Genomic DNA, 22076 nt, shown 5'->3' with positions numbered 1-22076 from the left:
GTGTCAGTCCCTATCAGTGGGAAAATTAAGAGATGTTGTGGGTGCTTCATGTTGGTGGATGTGGAAAGAGCAGGATTCAGACGCACATCCATTGCTGCCATTTTTAGACTGGAAGGAGTCCTGGACTGACACACAGATTGTGCTCCCAAGTCGCCTCAGTGTGTGGAGCTCTAAAAGCCACGTGTGGGGTAAAGAAGGAGTGTAAACAATAGATAACACTAACAGGTTTCAGGTTCAGGCAGAGGAGAAAAAAAAAAAAGAGGTAATAAAACATAAAGGCTGATCATCCAACCCAGACACCTCTTCAGTGAAGAAATCCCTTTCGTTGTGTCCTGGAGAAAAGCATAGTCAACAGTGTAGCTCCGTGGGAGTCAGTCTGTGGATTGGCTGCATCAGAGTCTACTAGAGAGCTTTAGATATACACGTTCTAGAAGTTCTGCTTCACTAATCTGAAGTAGGACTTGGGATTCTGTATTTCAAAAAAATCTCTCCAAGGGTTCTTCTAGCCAGTCATGTTTGGGAATTCCTGAACTCTACTTAAGCATCAACAGTAACACTGAGCTCATTACTATTTTGTTCCTGGTTAGTTGATGTGATTACAAGTTGTTATCTTATTTCAAACCAAAATTTTCATCTTCAAGACACCCACCCATTTTTTTTTGTTTTTTGTTTTGGTTCTTTCTGGAATGTTTAGAGTAATTTAAAAGTCTTAGGTCAAGTTGGAGAATTTGAATTTGTGATGGACCCCATCATCATAGTTTTATGATCTTAACCAGCAGCAAGGTAATTTAGGAGCAGAGAATGAATGATGAAGGGACTCAGATCTGGGGGTTGGGAGATCAATGAATTGAAGAATTTTAAGATGCTGCGGAGGTTAAAGTTGAAATGACCGTCAATTGCTGGGGAGACAGTTGAGGCCTTCAGAGCAGGTGTGGACTGGAATACGGGGAACTCCAAAGGACTAAGAGGTCAAAGGGTGGGCTCGGCTGAGGGGGAAGATTCAGGCTGGGTTGGGCCGGTGGTTAGCTAGTCTTCCACTGATTTCCTAGGCCCAGGTGAAGTAGGTTCTCAATACGTGTGTTTTGACTGACTGACGATGGCAAACGGCAGGTTGAGTAGGTAAGTGGGGATGGAAGCAGAAAGTGAGGAGATTTTGTCAGCAAATAAAAACTGACTAGAAATCTTAGAGGTGAACAGTTCTTAGTGGTGGGAAAACCCAAGCTGGGGCTAAAGTGTGATGGAGTTGAAAGTGAGAGCAGTTGAGAAATTTTGTGGTCCTCATCATGGGTGATTCTGTTATTGAGGATTATGGCCAATGATTGGGGAGAGTAACTGTGTCTCAAGTATCTGAACAAAGTGTTTGGAGGTGACACAGACATGAAATAGAAATGGAAAAGAGGATGTAGGGAGCATGAAGTGTGAAGTCCTGGCTCTGTTTTAAGGGGCAGTCTGGGCAAGTCCCACATCCATTCTGGACCTCTGTATTCGAGTTAATAATGTTTTTCTACTTCCTTTTCAGAGTTGTTGGAAGCTTATATGAGATACAGTGATATGTATGTAAAAGTCACTTTGAAAGTTTAGATAATCTCTAAGGGCTGTCCTAGTTTTGAGATCATGCAACACAACTATTCTAGTTATTACAACATATCAATGTTGTAGAGATGTCATAAAATATCTACGTAGGATAAAGCCACAATTTCACTTGAAAGAAAAATACCTAAAACCAGTACTCTAGCACAAGTAGCCAAACAACCATTAAGCTAAATGACTTCTATCTCTGAAATTAATAGGTCAACTTTGGGCAAGATAATTCTAATATTTTTTTTTTCTTTCATAGAGCACATGTTGGCACCTTTTGAAAGATCCAGAAATCTGCATGTGGGACACAAATCTTGGGCTCTATTGCTGTAAATGCACCTTCCACAAATGGTTTTCTGTAATACCCATTTCTCAGGTAAAAATATGTTGTAACTAAATGCTCCTTTGATGCTGATATTTCATTTTTAAATTTGTTACAGTTATTTATAATTCCATAACTCTAACTTATAAGTTCTAGTGAACAGGTAATTTTCTCTAATGTTTCTTTACATCTCTCTCTCTTTTTAAAAAGTAAGCTCTATGCCCAACATGGGGCTTGAACTCACGACCCTGAGATCAAGAGTCACATGCTCTACCGACTGAACCAGCCAGGCGTCCCCACATATCTCTTGAACATGGCTGCTCTTTTTACTTTGGAATATTCAAAACTCAGCACCCAATCTAGGATGAAGATGCATTTGCAAAAATGAGTCTACCCATTTCTTACAGTGGGTAGACTTTCTACATTATTGCTTCTGCTCTGGAGTATAGTCTCAAAGTCTCACATATATCCAGAGTTGGATTCAGATATGATCTCTATGAATTGGTCTCTTGTCCCACATTTCTAATACAGAATTTGTAGGTAGCTAGTCCTTTAGGAGGTTCAGAATTTAAAATATGTTCTTTTGGTAAAGGAAGGAGATATTCTCAGATTCATAGTGTTCTTCCTTGAAGTGTACTTGAGAGAAACTGAAAGTCCATTTCCAGGGAGACTAGTCTTTGGCAGAGGCATTATTTATGGCCTAAGAGCATCATAAATACTGTAGGCTCTTTATTTAAACCTTTCCTGAATGTGTTGGTTCTAAGAAGCTAGAGGCCAAAGGTGGAGAGAGGAAAAACATTCTTCTGAGAAAGATGAGGTCAGGGTTCTAACATTTGGAAGGATTTTTGTCAGTTTACAACTAATGCAGGTCTAATGATAATTACCATGCACATGTATTACTCTTAGCAAAATAAGATACAAAGCAATTGGTTGTGAGTTATTCCAAGGTCTCTTGCTAAGGAGATAACAAATACAGAAAACTCAGGGGAATCTTGTACCTAACAGATGAACCTGTTTGAGAGCTAGATTTCCCAGAACAGATCTGTGGGGAAAGGTATCAAGTTGTTCTCTTTGCTTTGAATTACAGAGATTGAAAGTGGAACGACATGAATGGTAGCTTGCAGGAAAGGAGACTAAACAATGGAGAAGTGGGTTTAGAAAACTAGAATGGGAATCTTTTGTATTACTTTGGCATTTTTCCTGGGTCCACATTGCTGTAATATGACTGTACCATTTCCTTGCTCTGTTTTGCTCAAAGTTTTGCCTACTGTATATAATGGGTTACATAGTGTCTCCCAAAAAAGATCTGTTGAAGTCCTAACCCTTGGTACCTCAGAATAAGACTTTATTTGGAAGTAGGGTCTTTACAGAGGTGATTGAGTTAAAATGAGATCATTAGAATGGGCCCTAATCCAATATGACAAATGTCCCTATGTAAAAGAAATTTAGCCAATGCGATAGATATGCATGGAGGGAAGATGATGTAAACCCACACCAGGAGAATATGGCCATGTAGAGGTGGAGGCAGAAATTGGCGTTATGAAGCCATAAGCCAGGGAATGCCTGGAGCCACCAGAAACTAGGAGAGCCATGGAACAGATTCTTCCTCATAGCTCTTAGAAGGAACCAATCCTGCTGACACTTTGATTTTGGACTTTTAGCCTCCAGAGCTATAAGATGATAAGACACTCAGTTTATGGTACCTCATGATGGCAGCCCTAGGTAATTAAGAAACGGTACTTACTCTGAACTTAGGAACTTTCAATGTTTCCTCCAGTCCTTTGCTGTCTATTGAGAAGTAGAATTTCAGACCCTCTAAAAAGTCCTTAACTCTATTGTCCACCCAGTTTCCTCTGCATAGCTGTAGATGAATGGCAGGTAGAGTTCTTGTTGGGAGGATTCTCACTTGTTCAGAAAGGTTGAACTGTGTAAGTGACATGAATTGTGATGCAGATTACTTCATGTCAGGACCAGTAAAACCTTGGACCTTTAAGCATCTCCCAGATAAAGGAATATTGACAGATCTTAACTATGGAGAGGGTGTTGTGATAATAACCAATTCAAAGTAGACTATTGCTTTCTTCCAAGAAGATTCAAACAGGGAGTCAATAACACGAACCTTCACATCAGCCAGTCCAAGATGAAATATTAGCATAGGCATCGACTAATCAAGATTGTCTTGTCCCTTGTGTTCTTGTCTTGGGAAATAACTTTGTCCAGTATCTTTAAGATTTATTCACCTTGTATTTGCACTGATCGCATTCATTGAACTGCAGACTGGAGCCAAGAACTATATTTTGAAGCAGACTGGTGATAGGCAGACTGTCTCAGTCCTTGGAGTAAATCCAGCCATCTTAAATATTGAAGTGTTACTTTATGATGCTCTGGAGACATTTTCATCATGCTGTATTCTTTGTGATCTGCTGAGCCCAACCACTGCATTTGAATGCTTTTCTAAGACAGGGAGATTCTTCTTAGTAAAAATTACTTAAAATGCTGGTGTAAATGACTGACAGGAAAATATCCATGTGGACATTTAAGAAATAGAAATAAAATACAGCTGGTGAAAAGAAAAAAAGATTTTGACTAAACATATGCGTATGTATGTCCCATGCCCATATTCGTACACAGATTTTCTTTGAGTCCAGTTTATGTACCCACAGAGAAAGGATTGGAGCTTTTTTTTTTTTAAGATTTTATTTATTTATTTGACACAGAGAGACACAGCGAGAGAGGGAACACAAGCAGGGGGAGTGGGAGAGGGAGAAGCAGGCTTCCCGCAGAGCAGGGAGCCCAGTGCGGGGCTTGATCCCAGGACCCTGGGATCATGACCTGAGCCGAAGGCAGTCGCTTAACCAACTGAACCACCTAGGCGCCCAGGATTGGAGCTTTAAAAGCTCATTTGCACGTCATGAGTACTTTATGTCGTCATGGTCCTTTCCCAGTTAGAGATTGTTAACCGCCACTGTTCCTACTAGTAATGTTGCTCTTACTACTATAGTTAGCACTTAGTGGGTGTTTCCTGAGTACCAGGCAATGTGATAATTGCTCGGTCTGCACAGTCCCTTTTAATCCTGTTCACAACCCTATGAAGTATATCTCTTTGTCTCCATTTTACAGACTAGGAAGCTAAGGCTTTGTGATATTAAGTAGCTTGGACAAGATCACACAGTAAGTGAGGGAGCAGGGATTAGAGATCCAGATCTTTCTGCCCCCAAAGCTTGTATTCTTATCCATGTTGGACTCCAGTCTCAAGTGACTGTTGGGAGCACAAAATATCCTATTAGGATGGGTAAAGGCCTGAATCTGAGAGTTCACTTTCAACTGGCAGAGATCAATGAGGAACTGACGGACGTACAAGAAAGGAGCAAACTGCCTCAGGGACTGAGCAATGCAAATGCAGTGCCGATGGAGAAAGAAGCCATTCCTGGCACTAACCAGCAGCACTTTAAATAAAAGTAACGAAGACTCAGTCCCTTGTGTAAACCTCATGTAGCCATAGACAGTGGCTGAGAACCGTGTGTGACGAGGGCCCTGATTCAGGAGGTGAGCATCCAACACAACACTGCAGGGGACAGGAACGTGCAGAGTGTGCAGGACAGGTAGAAGAGGGCCCACCAACTTGGGTGACTTGAGAAGAGGAAATGGGGGTGGGATGGGAAGAGAAACAACTCTTGGCCAAGAAACGGAATAAAAAGAAACCCATATGTAACGGTTTTAAAACATGGCCATGAATCCTTCGATGCTCTTCTCATGGAGAGGCAGGGGTCTACATCTCCTCTGATGGCAGGCTTGTGGTTGCTTCAGCCAAAAGAATATTATGACAGTGATGCTATGTCCTTCTGAGGGTGGGCCACAAAAGACATGCTCTCCTTCCTCTGCCCAACACTTCTTCCTTTTAGGCTGTGGAAAATCTACTTGTAACAACAGAAAGCCATTGTCAAGTTGCACAGATGAGGAGAGTGCTCTGTGCCATTTTCTTCATCATTTTTGGCACGCAGTTCTTCCTCTATAATGTTTCTTTACTGTGTTTGGAGTGCTTAAAAAAAAACCAAAAAAAACACCCCAAAACATCCAGAATGCAGCTAGATGAAAAAGAGCCTTCTTATAATCTCTCTTTGTCTTTCACAAGTATTGAAGGGTTCTGTCTGCCCACATGTTCTGTAACTTGTGCAGCCCTCCCAGGGATTAGGGATAGATTCCTGTGGTTTGACTCAGTTGCTTACCTCTCTGCAGACGCAGCACGGCAGTGAGTGAGAACTGTCACTGGTCTCGCAAGATTTAGAGAGTATCTAAAGACTCCTCATCTCCAGAAGCTCTACCTCTGATTCTATCTGAAATTCCATTAGAAATCTATTTCTTGGAGGTATATGGTTTTTATTTATTTATTTATTTATTTTTATTTTTTTTTAAAGATTTTATTTATTTGAGAGAGAATGAGAGAGAGCACATGAGAGGGGGGAGGGTCAGAGGGAGAAGCAGACTCCCTGCCAAGCAGGGAGCCCGATGCGGGACTCGATCCAGGGACTCCAGGATCATGACCTGAGCCGAAGGCAGTCGCTTAACCAACTGAGCCACCCAGGCGCCCGGTATATGGTTTTTAGACTCCCTATTAAGATATCTGCAAAATTTCTTTAAACTGAAAGGAGGCAGTATAATGTAGTGGAAATGGGAACAAACTTTAAGCCATGCAGACCTGAGTTTAAATACCAGTCTTCCACTTTGTTGCCTTGGTTACATTGTGTAAGCTCTCTGAGCTTCAGGTGTTACATTCATAAAAGGCCTTAGACAGTTGCTGTAAGGCGTACAAATAATGTATGTGAAACAGTAGACAGTCCATGAATGGTGGTTGTTATTCGTGAGCCATTACTTCAGCTATCGAAAATACCATAGGGTGGGTGCTTGGGGAAGGAAGAGTCAACAGGAATAGTAAAGAGGGAGCAAAAAGGGAAGGTAGGCAGGTCTTCAAAATATTGCCTGAGTCACGGTTTGTTTAGAGCAGGGTATCCATGAATTGGAATAGGAAAATACACAAGTGTGTACTTTCACTAAGCTCTAACTATAATGTAACATTTCCTTTTATTATGTACATAGCCAACAAATCCCAGTAATACTGGCAGTATCTGTGAATTTGTCACCAACTTATATTTTTATAACATACTACAGTGGTTGCAGACATTTCAAAATATCATTTATACTAATTACTACTTCAAAATTATGATAGATATTATTCCTGAATAATATGCTGACCTTGCTATTTAATATGTTAATAAAAAACACATATATTACTATGCCACAAAATTGCTTTTAAAGATATTTTGATAACAGTATTTTAAGGTAATTATCTCCTTTTGCAATCTTACTCATTTGTTTTATGTATTCTGAGAAGGGGTCCATATAATCCCACTTCCCAAAGAATTGAAATCGGAATCCTAAAGAGATATTTGCACTCCCATGTTCATTGCAGCGCTATTCACAGTAGCCAAGATACGGAAATAACCAAAATGCTATCGATGGATGAATGGATAAAGAAAATGAGGTATATAGGGGCGCCTGGGTGGCTCAGTTGGTTAAGTGACTGCCTTCGGCTCAGGTCATGATCCTGGAGTCCCTGGATCGAGTCCCGCATCGGGCTCCCTGCTCGGCGGGGAGTCTGCTTCTCCCTCTGACCCTCCTCCCTCTCATGCTCTCTGTCTCTCACTCTCTCTCTCTCAAATAAATAAATAAAATCTTAAAAAAAAAAAAAAGAAAATGAGGTATATAAACACAATGGAATGTTATTCAGCCTTACAAAAGAAGCAAATCTTGCCATTTGGATTGAATGGATGGATGGATGGATCGGGAGGGCATTATGCTAAGTGAAATAAGCCAGACACAGAAAGGCAAACACTCTATAATCTCACTTACCTGAGGAATCTGAAATAGGTTCTTGGAAGCAGAGGGCAGAATGTTTGTTAACAGGGGCTGGCGGTGGAGGAGATGGAAATGGGGAAGTGGTGTTCAAAGGGCACCAGGTTTTGGTTATGCAAGATGAAAAAGTCCTTGACATCGACGGTACAGCACAATGTCTGTAGTTACAGCGTACATCAAAGTTCACTAAGAGGATAGGCCTTATGTTACATGTTCTTTTTAAGTGAATTGTACACTTAAAAATTTGTTAAAAGGGTATATCTCATGTTAAGGGTTACCACAATAAACAAAAAAGTGTACAGCCACTCTGGGGGAAAAAAAGGTTTATATAGGCTTTAAATGACCAAAGGGGGGCATGGCATGAAAATTTTATGAATTTTGTCTAGATCAAGAATCAGCTGGCTAGTATGGCTAATCAAAGTCATCAAATTTATGTCCTTTTCTGAGGTTTGTTGGTAAAGACTGAGATTCTCATCACTCTGGCCTTCTATCAACCAAGCAAAGGGAATGAGGGATATCTCTACTTCTACCTCTACAGCTATCTCTATCTGTATCTCTACATCTAAGTATTTTTTTCTCCTTATTTTCACATCCAGGAGTGGTCATTGTGGACAAAAGAAGAGAATTGGATCAATGGGAGGCATTACAAAGAGAAAGTTAAAAAGAAAGTTTGCACTTGGGAAAACAGTGTGGAGCCTCCTCAAAAGACTAAAAAATAGTAGCACCATAGGATCCAGTCATTCCACTTCTGGGTATTTCCTCAAAGAAACTGAAGACACCAATTTGAAAAGATACATGCACCCCCATGTTTATTGCAGCATTATTCCCAATAGCCAAGATACAAAAGCAACCTAAGTGTCCACCGATAGATAAATGGACAAAGAAGATGTGGTGTATTTCTCTGATGAAATATTATTCAGCCATAAAAAAGAATGAAATCTTGCCATGTAGGACAACATGGATGCAACTAGAGGGTACTATGTTAAGTGAAATAAGTCAGACAAAGACAAATACTGCCTCATCTCACTTATATGTGGACTCTAAAAAACAAAACAAATGGATAAACAAATACCAACAAACAAAAACAGACTTGTAAATACAGAGAACAAACTGGTGGTTGCCAGAGGGGAAGGGGGTGGGGGGGATGGACAAAATAGGTGAAGGGGATTAAGAGGTACAAACTTCCTGTTATAAAATAAATAAGTCATGAGGATGACAAGTCCAGCATAGGGAATATTGTCAATAATATTGTAAGAACTTTGCATGGTGGTTAGACTTATGGTGATCATTTTGAAATATATACAAATGTTGAACCACTGTGTTGTATACCTAAAACCAATATTAAATGTCAACTGAACTAACAACAACAACAAAAAAACCTAAAAGGAAAAGTTGCTACTTTGGCCTTGAATATCATATCTATTTCTTACGAGTGGGAAGGGAATATTAAATTAGCCCAGTGGGGAAACTGGGAGCATGTCATCCTTGCGCAGGGGCCATGCTAATCTTCTCTGTATCGTTCCAATTTTTAGTATATGTGCTGCCGAAGCGAGCACGAAACTGGGAGCAGAATGAGTTTATTATTTTTTCTGAAACAGTTGAGATATTCAGTCTGTTCATCCTAGTCTCCTCATCTGTAAGACGGTCAAAATATTTGGGGAGTGTTTTGGGGACTTTATGCCTGGCCTCCATAGATTCTCCCTCTACTTTTCTGGGTTTTTCAGGTGTGTTTTAATTTGTGGGAGCTGAAAGGGATACTGAACACTGGTAACCAAGGCCTCTCAAATGCCGTGACTGAGAAGGCAGTGGGGCAAGGTCGGGAGAGTGGGGTATAGAGCCGGGTGCAGAGAGAGGGAGAAAGAGAAGATACCAAGAAATTTTACGAGCACTCTGACCTGGAAAGAATCAGTTCGACTAGTAGTTTCAGTCTTTTTTTGCTCATGTACTCCATGAAAGAATTCTGAAAGATTCTTTTTGAGTTGACATCTAAACTTTTTTATCATAAATTTAAGTAGTTGCAAAGTATGTATTAGATGAAGTACTGAATATCATATCAATGATTAAAATATATTTTCATCAAAACTTTGGAGCTGCAGATTTAGCTCATTAAATTTATGGAGAGTGTCCATCATAGAAATTAATTGGCAAAGCTAGTCCTTATTGTCAACCCATTCTGCCAAATTGGACTTGCTTCATGTCAGAAAAAAAAAATCTCACTTCATTTTTTAATTCAGAGAAGTGTTAGCATGCAACCCTTTGAAATCTTCTTGCTCCTGAACTCTGACTCTTAAGAAGTGAAGGAAGGCGGTCTTACATTCATTACATCCTAAATAAACTAGACAGAATATAAAGTTAAAAAAAAAAAGTGAAGGAAGAAAAGAAGGAAGTGAGGGGAAGGAAGAAGGAACAAAAGAGGCTAACCATGAGTTTTTCACCTGCCTTCCATATTCCTTTCTGAAGCTCACTTGCTCTTCTCTCAAAGGACTGTCCTTCAGGAAGAATCCATGAAAGTTTTGACACCCCAGGACAATGCACCTGAGTAGGACCGAGGTGGGTGAAGGGTATGCATTTCTTGCAAAGTCGGAAAAGGACTACTGGAGATAGAAAGAGTCCTTGTGGCATGATCTTAGACAAATTAATTTCAGGAAAGAGGACATGCGGAAGCTGAAGATTTAGCGGTTGATTCCCAGGAGCTATCCCTTCCCTTGGAAAGCCCTTGGGAAGTCTTCATGCACCAGGGCACGTGTAGCTCTCGCCCAACTTAAAGACCCCCGAGCTAGTTCAGCAACATCATATTTATTGCAATTTGCCCCGGTTCACCTTGATACTACCGGTGGAGACCAGAACAATCTGTGGATCCTGAACTCTTTTGGCCACTACATCCCCCGAGGCCCCAGCATGGCTATCAGAATCGCGGTGGGGGGCTTGCAGCTTAGGGGATTGTTACATTTTTCTTTGTAAACTCCACATGGCTAACCAGCCTTTTTGGTTTCACAAAACACGAAACTCCTGACTTTCTTTCTTTCTGAAAAAAGGTTGCTTTTGTTCTCGCGGGCCCCCTGAGAAGGAGGGGAACATGACTTCTCATTTCCATGCAGTCCCTGTCATTGAGCAGCAGTGTGGAGCAAACACCCCTTTTGGAACCCAGGAGTCATTTATGTTTGGCACGCTCAGAGGGAGAAAAGCTGAACGGAGAGATCCTTTCCTTCAAGCCGTGCCTCCGCACCCCACTGCAGTGGGAAGGGGGTGTCCCATCAGTACCATTGTTGGGCCAATTGCATTTTCCCCCCCAGGCACGAATTTGCATGGAAATTGCTGCTTTGTGTTGGCAGGACTCTTCTAAACATTTCACCCGAAGAATTATGCCCAACATGGGAGTTTGCCCTCTGGGCTGTATCTCTGTTGGACCAGTAAAAGTGAAATTCCTCCATGAGAAAGGGCTCACCTCAGTCTTCAGCGGCAGGAATTAGCAGCCTCACATTCCAGCAGATTTCATCGGTCTCCTGCGCTGTCTGTGTCAATGGCCCGACGCTGGGCTGGTGTGGGAGTTCTGCGGGTGGAAGGGGAGTGAGGGCTAGAGTCTTGCCTTAATGACTGCAGGGAGGATGAAAATATTTCCCCAGATTCTCCCCTATGGGCGGGCAAAGGTCCCGACGGTGCTCCAGGGTTGTGCTCCAGGGTTGTGCTCCAGGGTTGGCGGAGGAGCAAAGAGGGAGCGAGGTAGGAGAGCCATTCGGTCAAAATAGTGCAATGACTGTCGGGCCCCTCCTCTCAGGTTCCTCGCCCTCTCCTGGGCGGGCCTCCCACGGACTTCATGGCCCCACGTCTTCCCCAGCTCCCCCCTTTGCTTTTCCAGGAAAATGCTTGACACCTGGTAGCTCCCCCTTGGGATGGACTGAAGCTTGCTGAAGCTTTTTCCGGGGCGCAGTCTCCCACCCTTCTGTGGTGGCGAGAAAAATTTGGCCTGGGGTTTCAGCCATCGTGAACAGGTGGGGAAGTTTTTAGTTTTTATTGTCTTTTTGACTAAAGCTCAGTATATAGGTAATTGCCTACTCTCTCTAGATGCAAGATTGGCTCTGTTTTTGACATCTTAGTTCTGTGAAACGACCGGATATTGGGACGAATCCAGGAAAAGTGGGATGAACATGGCTCCGTGTTGGCAGAAAGCCTTGTTGCTGAGGTGCCAGATAAATACCTGCAGAATTCCCTCAGAGAGCTCCCAGTCATGGCCACGGGTCCTCAAACAGGTCAGAACCCCCAGGAGGCCCAAGGGGGACAGTGGCACCACTGTCAGCTAACTCCAAAGACAGAGGTCTGAAATGTTAGCATGTTCACATTTGTGGAGAGGAGCTGGGGGGCCTTCGGGAAGCGATTGAACAGGAGAAGCTGACCCGACTCTTCACTTTAAGAATTTAAAGAGAAAAGACAGCCTAGGTATGAGGCAACATCAAATAGGAATAAAAAATAAATTCAAGTGTGAGCCTTTGAAATATTAATACATCTAAAGTGCCCTCAGGAAAAGCAGGAAAGTTGTTCTAGTGAGCATTAAAGGGATAGAGTTGTAGACACTTAGGAAAAGTCTTCAGAAGAGAGGTCCTCCTGCAATTGAGTTGGTCAAGGACTGCTGCCGATGTCTGCGGGTCTTGGAAGGCGAGGAGGACGCATCACAGGGGTTGTTGGGAAGCGAGGAAAATGTGTCATGACATCAGGGAGGGCCCATATGGACAGCAGTCATGAACTGCTGGACCCGCTTAAGATCAGAAGCTGGAAATGGTGATTTAGGGAAAGGAGTTTGCCAACTTAAACACAGATACTGAATTAATAATTTTTTTTTAAAGATTTTATTTTTATTTGACGGAGAGAGACACAGCGAGAGAGGGAACACAAGCAGGGGGAGTGGGAGAGGGAGAAGCAGGCTCCCCGCCGAGCAGAGAGCCTGATGTGGGGCTCAATCCCAGGACCCTGGGATCATGACCTGAGCCGAAGGCAGACGCTTAACGACTGAGCCACCCAGGCGCCCTGAATTAATAATTTTTATAATAAGTATTGTATTAAGGAAGCTGTGAGAAGAATAATTATTCTGAACTTTAAATAGTTCCAGAAGTGCTCTGAAAAGCAAATATGTAAATTATGTAGTATTCCAAGAACATAATGCATCTAAGAAACGGGTCTAAGAATACACGGATATGAGTGAGGTGAAAGCCCAGACGCACATGCCGTGTTTCCTGAGACATTTTATTCTCACATTCATGATGCTATGGATTCCATGCTTTGGAATTGCTATCTATCTGTTTATTGAGGTGTAGTTGACACAAATGTCACATTGGTTTCAGGACATTGTTACTGTTTTAAACGAACATCTTCCCGGTTCTCTGCCTAATAAGGTGCGTTGGCGTTCCCTTACAGCAGAGGCTCAGAGTGGGTCAGGAGGCCTGGCAGGTGCTGAGATTAGCCTGTCCAGGACACCCGAATTCAAATCCTGTCTTTGCAATTTACTAAGCTAATTTCTAAAATGAAGATAATAATCCATAATCCATTGGGCCACTGTGGAGATTAAAGATAAATAAATAAACAAACCACACAGTTTAATGTATGGGACCTAGTTAGTCTCAATAAATGCTGGTTTTCATTATAATGGTGACAATTTGCGCTGCTATTCTAGAAACTGCTTCGGGAAGGTCCCAGATTCTCTGGGTCAAACTAATTATGAGCCTTGCAAGCTGTGTAGCATCAGATGAATGAGACTATGGGCAACATACACACAGATGTGATTGCTGTCACCATTTTATTCTCTTTCAACATCATCTCACCTTTGCAAAGCATTCGTAAAACTTGTTTCCTGAAGAGCCCTAGTGGGTAAAAGTAGGGGAGGGAGAGGCTGAGATGGATAGTTAGCACCAGGTCTGTGATATCAAACAAGAAAGAAGAGAGAAGCTCTTAGCAGCTCTCAGGGTGTGCCTGGCCGAGAAGGAAGGCAGGGGGCAGCTGGGGTGCTGGGGCTCCTGCTGGGACCATGCTGGTTGTGCTGGGGGAGCGGCTGGCTTGAATGCTTTGCTCTGGTCTGACCTGCTACAGCCTAGAAGATAATGAGCTTCATTAAACAAGCAAGCAAACAACCACTTTAACTGGGGGAGCTGTAGGGAACCAGCTGGGGGGCGGAGCTTTAAAAGAAAGAGACCAGGGAAGTGGCAGTACATCATATTCTCTTCTCTGGCATCAGCAGTGACTGGGGAAGGGCAGCGGGAGGAAACACAGTGTGGTCAGTGGCATCATGCCCCCGCCCCCCTCCCCCGGCAGCAGCTCCAGTCCAGAGGGAGGGAGGGAGGGAGGGACGTGTGGAGGTGTGGTGTGTGCTGATGAGGGAGCCTTCCCTGGGCTCCTTTGAACAGAAATTTCTTCTAATGGTAGTGGATTTTCTTCTAATCAAACTTCTTTGTGATTCATGTGCCCAGTATGCTTGCAGGTGGGGGGAGTTGGAGAGGGGCTGCTTATTGGGCTGTCTAAATTTCCTCAGGTTTCTGAATGGCGCTTAGAACATGAATGCTGACCTGACCCACTAAATAAGGGGCCTTGAGAATCAAGTACAAGTATCAGAGTGGGCATGCTTTTGAGATTTGTGGGGCCCAGAGAGCTGTATTGGCGGGTCATGCCCATCTTGCTTTCCCCACCTCTACCTCTTCTGCCCCACTGTTTGTGCAGTTCAGACCCATGAGTTCAGACCAGCTCCAGTACCTGGGTCAAGCTGGGGGGAAAAAAAAAAGAATAGAAACTGAATCATTAGGATACTCCCTCCCACGTCTTCATCTCTGTGGGTTTGGAAGCAGGTCTACCTGCTCAGACTCACAGTTAGGGCCGCAAAGTGTGACTTCTGGGCTTGTGTATCCTTCACTCCCAGGGTTCTCGCTGTGCTGTATATTCTTAGTTTGCCGCAGCAAATTCACTATCCACGCTCGTGCCTCCTGCCCTGCGCTCAGAGGGGCTGTCTTGTGTCTCCCGCATCAGTCGCCCTCCTCCCGTGCCCTCTGTTGCATCTGACCAGGGAAGAGAAGACAAGAGAATGTGTCCGCGCCTGGGCTCCCTCCATGCCTGGCCTGTGTTGGCGGTGGCCGTGCTCCTCCTCAAGGGGGTGCAGCTTCTGTTTGGTGGGCCTCTCTTGCAGCCATGCTGACAACTCTCTAGGTCAAAACCCCTGAGAGACAGTTCCCAGAGGCTCCTCCCCGTAACCCACCAGGCCTCTGGTGGTAACTCCTTCCCTCACCCGCACTTGGGAGCACAATGGGCCCCCTCTAGGGTTTCTTTAACCCCGCCCCCTCCGTTGAAACCTGTCCCTTCATGAAATTCTCCCTTTCCTTTTTTTGTGTGCATCTCTTTCCTTCCAGAACCACACCTGATCCATCACCCAGGCCCTCCCTTAGCCACAGGGTTATCTGTCTCCGCCATCTCTAGCCAGTCCAGGGACCAGCATCTCGGGCTGCCTAGTTGCTCTTCCCTAAACCCAAGTCAGCCTGCCTGACCCCTGTGCAGTGCCCCCCCCCCCCCCCCGGGGTGCTGGCTGCTTGTGCTGGACTGTACAGAGAGATCTCCTATAGCTGCCACGGCAGCCCTCGGACCCCTAGCACTTGATTGCCTTCTGCTTCCCTAGAGGCTCCCTGCCCCGCAGATCTGATCGGGTCGTCTCATACCCACCTCAGTGCCCCCTTCATAAGGGCTGAGACCGCTGCACCCCATCCTCTGTTGCATGGTCCTCCCAGCCTAGTCTAGCTCCCAGTCTGTCTGCTTCCATCCCCTGGCCCTGGCCTCCTTTTCTTAGTGAGCCCGTGTCATCAAAAGAAAGAACCACCCCTTCCCTGTGTCGGCTGGAGCTGTGATGGAGAGCTGTCTTCCAGAGGCTTCCAACGGAATAACTCAGGCAGAGTAAGAGCGCTGATGTGGGAAAAGTGACCTCTGAAACTGCCCTCGAGTTTGGGATGAAAATTTAAGAGGCAGAGCTGAAGAGTTAAACTATCTTCCTCAAGAATCGGAAGCATTTGCCAGGGAGCACAAGCCTATCATATTTTACATCATCTTGATTTGGTATGATCCTATTTGTTTCTGAAATATTTTCCTAAAATGTGTAGAACCAAATAAAAATGTATAATAAATATGAATGTATAAATGCAGCTATATAGCAATCTACTAGAGTACACTGTTAACGTGTATTTGCTCCTTATCCAAGTGTGATTGTGTACTCTTAGTCAAGGAAAGCTATCCCGGCAAACTATACTGTAGCTTGTCCACTAAGGAGAATTATTAGCTCACCACACTGCCGTGCGGTGTATTCAGCAATGCTTGTGTTTTCTTTCTGCCACTTAATCTAAAGGATACTTATAATCCCTCACTGATGATGTAAAGCCGCTCATGGATAGTTCTGGACTTGCTGCAAAGAAACACAAGGAAAATAACAACCTGGGTGTTGGCAATTGGAGGAAATTTCAAGGAAGTGACTGGGGAAGAGCAGTACAGTAGGGGTGGCTGAGAGACCTCTGCCATCTTGAGGAACCTCAAAAACTTTCCTGTAGCCAGGGAGGGTCATCCCAAAATGGTAGGCATGGTAGCTGGAAGAAATAAGGTAGGAGGGACTTGAAGGGAGTTGAAGAGAACCAAGGGGGAGGGTCTGTCTGTGGATGTTGACTTCTGTATGTAACTCATCATTTTACAAAGAGACTATGCTCTAAGCCATCTGCCTATTTCCAGCATAGTACCCAACCTCCGTGCTAAAAGGACTCCAGGAGCCATTTCCTTTCTGCTCCTTGTAACAGTTACCCCAGTATGTTCTGATAAATGAAACAGAGGGAAAAAAAAGAATTTCTATCTAGAGCTAGCTACCACTATGCAAAAGAGGCCAGAATAAGCAGCTGTCATGCATTTATCAAATTCAGGACTCTCTCAAGTATTAAATCAATCCCATCAAAGCAGTTTTATTGCTGATGGATGAATGGATTGAAGTAGATGTATAGCTTTAGAAGGGCTTGCCATTTGGAGGAGGGAACGTTCTGTGAGCCTCAGTGGCTTGGTGCCATTCTTTCAGAGCCCAGGAGTATTTACTGAGTAGGTTCCAATTCTGTTGCTCCTGGGCTTACTTTGTTGAATTGTGCTATTTTAAGAGTATTCTATTTTCCAAGAAGTTCAGATCGAATTCAGAACATTTTCTTGATTCCAGTGGGTTGTAAAGAGCCGCGGTCATTCACTCAAAATCATTTAACATCTAAGCCAGTGCTTATTAGCCGAGTTTAGTTCTTTGGTGACTGTCGCAGAAGGAAGAGTATCTGGGTCTAACTGCATTATAATAAATTATCTTATTTTTTCTCTAATTAGCAAGTTGATTCTTTAAACATGGATGACATTAGAGCCTCTCATCTTAATTATTTGTTGCTGAAATTTAAGTGGAAGTGAGATAGCAAAACAGGCTCTGTTTTATGTAGAAAGACTAAGAACTTGGAAGTCGTGTTTATTTCCTGGAAGCAATGATGAGTTTACATTGATCTACTTATTTTCTTTTACCTGTCGTCATGCTGCGTAGTAAGTGGCTAGGGTTTGTGAATTCATCCGGGACCCAGAAGCTCAATGAAGTCCTGCAGCTTCAAAGAGCCGTGCTCTGTTCCCTTGATTGCTTGTGTCTCTAGGAGTATTTGTGTTTCCTTGGGACTGGCAGATGGAGTAGAGGGGAGCAACAAGAAGCCAACTGTCACCCATCTTTATGGCACAACTTCTCTTTAGACCACTGCAACTTTATCTTTAAAATGACATTCAATGTACTTTTCCAAGGAATTTTAATGTGGGACAGTTTGTGGGAATGAGCAGTACTCCCCAGTATGAGAAGAGGTCTCATTGCACCTTTGCCCATTACGGGAGTGTTTTTTTTTATTAGCTCAAAGAAACTAAAAGATTTGACTTCCCTCACATGCTAACCACAGAAGCGTGAGTTATTCTGAGTTGAAAATACTAGAAGATACTTTCCAGCTCCTTGAATATAGCCAGAAGTGAGTGAATTTAAGTGGAAAAAGACAAGGGACAGGGTTTTCTCATTGGAGAAATTGGTGGACATTGACATGAGCTACTTTGGAAGACTATGGAGTTTTTTTTTTTTTTTTTTGAAGATTTTACTTATTTATTTGGCAGAGAGAGACACAGCGAGAGGGGGAACACAAGCAGGGGGAGTGGGAGAGGGAGAAGCAGGCTCCCCGCAGAGCAGGGAGCCCGATGCGGGGCTCGATTCCAGGACCCTGGGACCATGACCTGAGCTGAAGGCAGACGCTTAACCGACTGAGCCACCTGGGTTTTTTGGTTCTAAAGACCTTTAAAAATAAGGATAGATCCCTATTGTTCTGTAGTGTATTTGATTTATAGACATAAAGGAATGGACTAGAGCAGGACTTTTCAATCTGCGCTCTGTGGGAGTTTTCTCAGGGTTGGGTGGGAGAGAGCCAAGTGGAGGCTGGGGTGCATTGGTGATATAGAGGCACGTGCCCCTCCTGTGGGGTGTGTGCTACTAAACCCAGAAAAGAGACACGCTCATCTTCGTCTAGTTACTTAGTTCCAAATTTTAAATTCAGGCAAGAGACGAGCAGGAAGCAAATATTAATGGCCAGAAAGCATTGAAAATTCACTTTGAAATGAGAGCATTTCTTTTTTAAATATCATGGCGAAGAGAACTCTCATTCAGCTTAAGTGCATGTGCCTTAGAGCTCTCATATAAAGAGGTCACTGTGTGGCTCATAGTAGGCACTCAGTAAATGTTGAATGAATGGGTGCAGAGGAGAGCAGAAGTAGCAAAACACATTTGGCTTATTTATTACTTGAATGTTCTTGGCAGAAGAAACACTGAAAATATTTGTTGTGTAGAGAAGGGGTCAGCATATTTTTTCTGGAAAGGACCAGGTAGTAAATACTCAATTTTTTTGGTCACATTATCAATGTTACAACTAATCAACTCTGCCACTGTAGCATGAAAACAGCCAGAGGTAATATGTAATTGAATAGACATGACTGTGTTCCAATAAAACTTTATTTGCAAAAATAGGCATCATGCCAGATTTGGGGGCGGGAGCATAATGCGTTGACCACTAGCGTGGAGCACAGGTATGATCAAACCTCTCAGCTTCACGGAATATTGGGGGTAAAAAATAAGTATAGTAGGTGTGAATATCATCACTAATGGTGGCTTATTGTTGGATTAACATTTTGTGTAAAGATGGTTCTAGACTTTTATTTCAGAATAGCTGAATAGAAATCAAGTGCATATATATGCCAACAACTGCTCATTTTATTTTGCTATCATTTCAGCACACTATTCCTTTCTCTTCTTTAAACTGCTGTAAGGTGCTTTTACATAATAAAATATTAGGAAAAATATATATTTATCTTTCAGAATGAGAAGTCTTATTTATGAAAAGTTTGTGTGCCATAGATACAGAATTTTTTTTTAAGATTTTATTTATTTATTTGACAGAGAGAGACACAGTGAGACAGGGAACACAAGCAGGGGGAGTGGGAGAGGGAGAAGCAGGCTTCCCCTTGAGGAGGGAGCCCGATGTGGGGCTCGATCCCAGGACCCTGGGATCACGACCCGAGCCGAAGGCAGACGCTTAACGACTGAGCCACCCAGGCACCCCTAGATACAGAATTTTTAATCTATGGAATTAATTTTCCTTTCCTTCTTAACACAGATAAAGCCTTCTTTCCTTACAAAGGACCCAGCAATAAAGGAACCAGATGAAGTCAGTCTATTAGTGGTAGGCAATCCAACGTGACCAAATGCAGGATGTTGAACACATTTCTGGCAGAAACAAAAATGGCTGACTCATAAATCAGCATGGATTTTGTAAATGTCTCATACTACAAAGCTACTCTCTTTATGAAAACCCTGACATATTTATTCTCATCCCCTCCCTGTCTCTATCTCTGTCTGACTTTTAGACAGAGATAGAGACAGGGAGGGGATGAGAATAAATATGATTCAGAATTTTGATTAATTACTGGCACTTTTAAAATATTTGATTTTATTATTATGGCATCCCAATACTTACATTGATTACAATAACTGTATTAGTTCAAATCATTCCAAATTTGAGCTACTTTATAAGAAGATTAAGACATTAATTGTTTTGGAATTAGAACAGTAAAAGGAAACAATCTTTATGCAGGGTGGGTTTATGGTATAATACTAATTATGTCATTAACCTTACCTATGGAACCATTAGCATGGTCAAAAAAAATCCGGGACAGTATAGCATTTCAGTGCACAACATTTGTTAGGAAAGCAATTTATAGCTAAGTTGGAACAAATTTCATTATGCAAATTCCTTTTTAAAAAAAGGCCTGATAAGTAGCAAGTAGCTAATTAATACAAACTTTCATGGTTGTGTCTAGAAAATATCTGGAAATGTAGCATATTTGGTCCTGGGATTTTGTGTGGCCCTAAGTAAATCTTTTAGCCTTTAGCTCAGTTTTTCCACTTGTAATTCAGGGTATCATTTTTAGAATCACAAATTTAAGATAACGAGAAATGGTCAGATGAATTTATTGGACAATATGCTTTTATATTTATTTTATGTTATTTTATTATTACTAATGATATTTCTTGACCTCAGATGAAGTGACTTGTTTGTGGTCTCATAGCTCATTGGAGCTTTAGGGGTGAAGAGGGTCCTTCTCGATGTCAGTTTGGCCTGACTTTCACAAGAACAGGGATTTCTTGGTGAAGGTGGGTGGTCCAAGCTGGGGCGGTGAGAGGCTCCCCCTGGCTCCACCATCCCCACAGTTCTGTCTAGATTCAGCCTTCTCTGGCAGAGCCAGAGTGACAGAGGGGAAGTTCTGTCTTGCCTGTTCCTGTGGGGCTGGTGCCCTGCTGTTCCTTGCTGGTCTTTCTCAACACCTCAGTCATCTCAGAGAAACAGAAGCCATTTCTAGCTGCTGTTCTGTAAAACAAGATGATGGTAAATAGGACATTCTGGGAAATGTGCTGTTACTCTGGGTTCTCACCATTGATACGGGCACTACACATTTCTAAAGGGTTAGGCAAGAGCACGTGAAAGTATATTCTGCTCTAAGATACTGCACTCTCTTGGAGTAAAATCACCACATTTTGGGTGAAGAGACCCAGCCCCAGCTGTGGTTTTTCTGTTCCCAGATCTGCTATTATTTGTAGGCTTGGGCTCATCAACTGGCCTCCGAGCCTCCCCTGTAAGGAGGACGGGATGCTCCAATCTACCTTAGGGCTACAGAGATAACAAAAGAGAAATCCCAGCTCCACTGTCTCTTAGTGGCTCGTGACCAAGGGGAAGTTACTCAGTGTCCTCATCTGTAAAATGAAGATAATAAAATGATATCCACCCCACAGGGTTGTTACGAAGATTGACGGACCACATGTGAAACACTTAGAGCAACGTCTCACACACAGTAAGCATTTAATACATGTTAGCTATTATAATTATAATATAACTTATAAAACTGTTATAAATATAATATAAAACTGCTTTGAATAAAAGAATTAAATTAGGGTAAAGAATTATGTATTAGTACCTAAATAAGAATTGGATTTAAATGCATTTCTCATGGTGTAGGAATCCATCGATACTTGGTAGAAAGGACTTGTTCAAATATTATGTCCTCTCCGGTTTCCTTTTTGTTTCTTTTTATTGTCACTGTTTTTTTTTTTTTTTTATCTTCTCCTTATTTTCTATTTCTCCTCCATTCTCTGGAAAATGAAAAGTGATCCTGAAGGAGGAGGATGAAATTCTTTCCACTCCTCGGAAAAAAGAGGCTATAAAACTGCAATATAATAATGTTAACCATAAAAATAATATGTAGTCAAATCTGCAAGCAGCAAAAACAAACTTAGCTCAGCTCTCTTTTTGGTGGGGCCAATGAAAGCCTACAAGTTTTTCAGTGATTTGTAGGATGCAAAGCCCAATTCAGGTTGCAAGGCAGTTCAGAAAAATTGTTGGTTTTTCAAATGTTTCTCTCCCATGTATTTGTAAGTTTGAAATGACACAGGTAAATAGATTAAAAGTGTGTTTAACTGTGAATGACATATTGGCTGGGATGAATACTGTGCACATAGACTATTGGGACCCTCTTGTAAACAGTGGGTGTTGTTGGGGTAGACAATGGTAAGGATGTGGTTTATGTGTTATTAAAGCTACTGGGTGGTGACCAGGAGACATTTGGATAGCTATCCCACCAGTTCCTCATGTGTGGCTTCTGTCTGATTTACACAGCTGGCTCC

At 42.6% G+C, this 22076-nt stretch overlaps 1 long non-coding RNA gene and 1 other non-coding gene across 2 annotated transcripts; one reads left to right on the top strand and one right to left on the bottom strand.

Moving 5' to 3' along the window:
• The first annotated feature begins 976 nt into the window (after positions 1 to 976).
• On the top strand, positions 977 to 10466 carry LOC135363895 (uncharacterized). Its single transcript, XR_010410217.1, has 3 exons — positions 977 to 1954; positions 8407 to 9288; positions 9381 to 10466. It is a non-coding gene; the product is annotated as an uncharacterized LOC135363895 (long non-coding RNA).
• LOC123840009 (U6 spliceosomal RNA) lies at positions 9259 to 9366 on the bottom strand. Its single transcript, XR_006789840.1, has one exon. It is a non-coding gene; the product is annotated as a U6 spliceosomal RNA (small nuclear RNA).
• Positions 10467 to 22076: the final 11610 nt, after the last annotated feature.

The sequence above is a fragment of the Mirounga angustirostris genome, unplaced genomic scaffold, assembly GCF_029215605.1.
Source record: "Mirounga angustirostris isolate CCGP_5_RB_7025 unplaced genomic scaffold, mMirAng1.0.hap1 SCAF_3, whole genome shotgun sequence".
NCBI lineage: Eukaryota > Metazoa > Chordata > Mammalia > Carnivora > Phocidae > Mirounga > Mirounga angustirostris.
The sequence above is the reverse complement of the archived record's forward strand: the minus strand, read 5'-3'. Positions and strand labels throughout refer to the sequence as shown.